The sequence below is a fragment of the Anastrepha ludens genome, chromosome 6, assembly GCF_028408465.1.
Source record: "Anastrepha ludens isolate Willacy chromosome 6, idAnaLude1.1, whole genome shotgun sequence".
Taxonomy (NCBI): Eukaryota; Metazoa; Arthropoda; class Insecta; order Diptera; family Tephritidae; genus Anastrepha; species Anastrepha ludens.
In genome coordinates, this window is record NC_071502.1 from 89,544,020 (window position 1) to 89,549,384 (window position 5,365).

The window sequence follows — 5,365 nt, forward strand, 5'->3', positions numbered from 1 at the left end:
GAGTAGCTCAGCCAAATACCTAAAAAACGGGGTAAGGGCCAATTATTACTATTATTACCAAATATAATTTAAATATACGTACACGCCTATATATACATAATTATGCTTTCATTCTTAAAAAAATTAAAAGCGCCTGCGGCTATGCTAAGATTATTTGACATTTTGATTGGCATCCCGCTAGCACTCTTGACAGTTTTGACGTTTACCGCGCAGGCACAAATTAGCTAATTTACTGTATAATTCTGATAGTTTTCGTGAATATTTTAGATGCAAAGTGTTTTTAGGGACTTTTTCCAGACATTAGAACTCTTCCCTCTTTACCTATTCACACAAAATATCTTGACATCAATGAAATTTCTAAAATTTAATCTGTAGCCAGTTGTATATAAAAAATATTTGCAAAACACTCTCTACAATTTTTTACTATTAACCATTGGTTGAAGTTGGACCCCACTGCTGAATCATTAACTTGTAAAAGACTGAATAATTCAATTCTGACAGTGATTTGTGAAGCTTTAAAGCAATTTAATTAATATATAAATAAGCAGTTAACGCCGGCAGCTTACATAACAAACAAGCAACCTTTCTCCGAATATTTGCCCACACACAGCTTTTGCGTAATGAATAGCAGCACATAATTTGAACTACAGATCAGCAACTTTCTTAGAAATTATTGCAATACAATCTTCATAAATCCCCAAACACACACACGCGCTCGTCTTTTCATACGGATTGAATTCCCTCCATTTGCGCATGTGTGTGTGTGTATGAGCAACTAAGTGTGTTATTTCTTTCAAACATTAAAAAGGCAATTTATGTGAATGAGATGCTGCCACTCCGTGGAAACGCTCTTCTTGGCTGCAGGAGTGTGGACCGGTCACATTGACTGTCAAACTAACTTTCTTATTCAAAATATTGGTGCACATTCACCAATACATAAATAGCGGTATAAAAATAGCCAACAGTTCACGCAAACGAAATGCAAAGGATAGAAGCTTTCGTAGAAGATCTCGTTGTTTATCTTACGAGAAATATATTTTTCTTTAATTTCCTCTTCTTTTTATTTTTTTACTAGTTTTTCATTTTTTTGTTTGTTTTTTATTGCATTTGCTTTTGTTGTTGTTGGCGGTAGTGGCAAGAATCAAAAATTGCATTGAGTCATCGGCATCGCCAACGCATAAAAATAGCAAAGGCAACGGCAACAGAGAGAGCAACAACAATAACGAAAATTCGGCGTTCGTGGAGCAGCAAAGGAGTGTGCAGCAGCCAAAGCCGTCTCTGAAGTGCTCCAGCCAGCGTTGCAGCCGACTTTGACGCCAACAAAATTTTACAAAAATTGGTTGCATTTGTTTTTTTTGCAACGCTCCTCTTCCTCTCTGCTCGCCTCTCCACCCGCTTACTCACTTACCCGCGTTTCATAATCCAAAGTTATTTTTGTCTTCAGTTTTTGTTATTTTTGTGATTGCCACACTAAAAATGATTCTTATTGTCGGTTTTGCCTATACGCTGATGTTGTTGTTTTTGCTTTTATTGTTATTATTGTGGCGGTGTTGGCAGCAACATACATTTTAGGTGGCGCCATGCTGACGAGACAGCTGTCGCTAGGTAGGCGGTGGTTAGCTAAAGCAGCAGCGGCAGCAACACAAACGCAAATCGCAAATAAATACAAATCCATACTTATGTATGTGCGTATGTGTGTGTGTGTGTGAATACATATAAGAATATAATGTTTGTGTGTATAAAAATATGAGTTTGTGATGCAACTGCACTGGTGCACGTCGCACGCTGGGCGTATTGCCATTTTTGCTTTTGTTTCTACCTCTACTGCTGCTGCTGCTGCTGCTGCTACTGCTGATATATGGCAAAGCAATTGAGAGCAACAAAAAAATAAAAATGTTGCAATAAAATATACTTGTATACAGTTATGTGTTACACATACCCGTACGCTGTCACTGCCCGCGCAAACCAGCCATAAGAGATTTGTTATTTTTAACATTTGCTTAGTAGTTACATGCGCTTTACTACTTATTATGTATTGTGTGTTGTTGTTGTTGTTGGCGCTTGTTTGTTTGCAAATACGACAAAGCGGCAGTTACAAACCATAAACAACACATTCATACGAGCACACGGACGTGTATGTATGTATGCAATAAGCAAAGTGGACCAGCAGACAGGCACACGACTTAGCAGAGGGCAAAAAGTCGATTGATGTGAACGCCGTGCAACTGAGTTAGTGAGTTTGGAAAAAAAGAAATTCTTAAAAAACATAAAAAAATGCAAACAGGTTGGTTGGGAAGTATTCAAGGTAGAAATAAGGTATTGCAAATCTCTAAATGGGATTAGTTTTTCCATTCAATGTAATCTTCGTCAGTTTGAAAGCATCTATTCCAATAAATATTCAATGATTTTTTTCCATCTCATTAATGATTTTCTGCTTAATTTTTCTTAAGAATCAAATTATTTTCCATGTATTTCATAAGAAAATTAATAGAACAAACTGAATAGAACACACAAAAAACAGCAAACGATTTTTTTGTGTGAAATATCACATATCGATACTTAACGTGATATCGATCACTTCAGCCATCTACCGAGAAAATAATAGGCTTTTTCGCCTTTTTCACCCCTTTTTTGGCTATTTAGCCGAAAGTTTGATGTTTTTCCACAGAAAGGAGTGGCCTACAGCTTTATGCCGCCTCCGAATGGCAGATGGTTTTTCTGAGGCTCTTTTTCATGCCAGGCGGGAGGCAACCGTTACGAGGGAAGCCTTTTATATGTCGGGATTAGAGAACAAAGACAAATTTTAATCATCGAAAATCACTTTATTGTTTTTCAAAATATTCTCCATGAAGATCTATACACTTTTGCATGCGTTTGAACCAATTGTCGAAGCACTTTTGCCACTCTGAATGAGGTACCTCCAAAACATGCATTCTGAATGCCGCAACCGCTTCTTCAGGTGTCGCAAAACGTTGACCTCTCAGTTTGTTTTTTACGTACGGGAATAAAAAGAAGTCATTCGGTGCCAAGTCAAGACTATACGGCGGATGAACCATTAATTCGATGTTTGGGTGCTCAAAAATGCAGTTGTTTGAGCCGATGTGTGAGAGCTCGCATTGTCCTGGTGAAGAGTGATCCGTCTTTGGCGATTGGTTTTCCTAATTTCTTGGAAGACAACTGGCAAACAAATTGTTGTGTACCACTCGGAACTTACTGTTCTGCGTTGTTCTAGTGGTACGGTTGCGACATGTCCAGTTTTTCCGAAAAAACAGGCGACCATTTGCTTGGAAGTGCTTCGTGCGCGAACAAATTTTGTTGGATTTGGCTCATCTTGAAACACCCATACATTCAACTGCTGTTTACTTTCGGGCTCATACGCGTAAATTCATGATTCATCACCTGTCACGATGTCATAGACGTGTTTCGAAGCCCCGCGATCGTATTTTTTGAGCATTTCCTTCGACCAATCGACACGAGCCTTTTTTTGAGCGATTGACAAATTGTGGGATCCAACGCGAACAAATTTTCTTGACAGTCAAATGTTTATGCAATATTGAATGTATGCTCCCACTAATGCCTAAGATTGTCTCAATCTCACGATAGGTCACGTGATGATCTTGCAATATCAGTTCGCGCACAGCATCAATGGTTTTCGGAACAACAACTGATTTTGGACGACCTTCACGAAATTCGTCTTGGAGTGAACTACGACCACGATTGAATTCACCATACCATCGATAAACACTGGTCCTTGATGGAGCTTCATCACCAAAAAATGAATTAAGTTCATCCAAGCAATGTTGCTGAGTTAATCCACGTCGAAAGTTGTAAAAAATAATCGCACGAAAATGTTCACGATTTAATTCCATTTTTGGAGCGAGATGAATCTTTTAAGTTACTGTAAACAACACAAATAGCGCTGGTATTTCAAAACGTTCTGAGTACGTAAAAGCCAAAAAATGTCAAACTTTGCGATACAGCTGTCAGTTGCCAGATTGCAACACCAGGGTTGCCAAATCCCAAAATATAAAAGGCACCCCTCGTATTAGCAAAAGCTCTTTCTATCAATTATTGTTTCAGGCCCGAGGGAAATGCTTATGACGAATTGAATAAATAACTTTTCACCATCAACTTAACTTTGCTTTTGAACTTTAGAATCTTATAATCTGAAAAATGCAATAAATATTTGCGAGGCAAGCAACAAATATGGTGACAAATGACAAAGCCTATGTGGTACTGAATAGTGTTAATTTATGCGAATGAAATAAATAGTAAATTTAAATAATTAAAACTTAAAACAACACTTAACCTGAAAAATGCGCTACAGGACCAAATGATCTACATACCCTTCTATATTTTTTCTATTTTACGGGAATAAAAAAAACTCTTATGCATGGTGGCGCGAAATTAATAACCCTATAGAAAGATTTATAAGAACCTGATCGGCAACATCAGTGCAGACTATATTTTAATGACAACCGTGGAGATTGAACATTTGATTTTTACTCGTAGTGAGTGTCAATCGTGCGGACAATGAACTATTCGCTGACCATATCGCACTCGTAGTAATTGTTAAACATATCGATAAACTGAAACATATAGGTAAGAATGCCTTAACAAGAATACAGAGGCGGTTGAATTGAGCCAGCTTGGAACTAGCTGCCCAAAAAAACAAAAGCTCTCAATCAATCAATTGGTGGACGCGTTATAAAATCACAGAGTCAATAAAATATCTTGGCATTCACATTAATTCCAGACTACCATCCAAGGAACGTCTTACAGCTGTTAGTGTGAAGGCGACAATGGTTAACAGCGCGCTTATGGGCATAATACCGAACATAGGAGGACCACAGGACGCCACGAGAAAAATACTTCCCACTGTGACTCTATAATGCCGTACGTCTCTCTAATCTGGACTGGAATAAAAAAGCGCCATTTTAAAGTAGTACTGCACAGGTCAGTAGAACAAGTGCGTTGAGCACCGCATGTGCCTATAGAACGATCCCGGACGATGCAATCTACGTCATAGCTAGCAAAATGCGTATAAAAATCTGGACAAATGTGCAGAAAAGGCTGTACTATAAGCAGAATGTTCTACCTCGACGGCTGAATGGTAGTCAAAACGGGGCCAGTTACCAAAAGTCCGGGGACGCATAGGTTAATACCATGGTTTAACGAGTGGAGCTCTCGAAAAGAAGGAGACGTTTATTTTTTCCTAACGCAGCTATTTAGCGGACATCGCCTAGTCTTGGCTGGTAGTCCTTATATCCCAAAATACTTGGACGTAGAGAAGACTGACGCACAAGTATTTTCTTATTGCATTCGGTTCAGTACGGAACGTCACGGCCTAGCAAACAAAACTGGT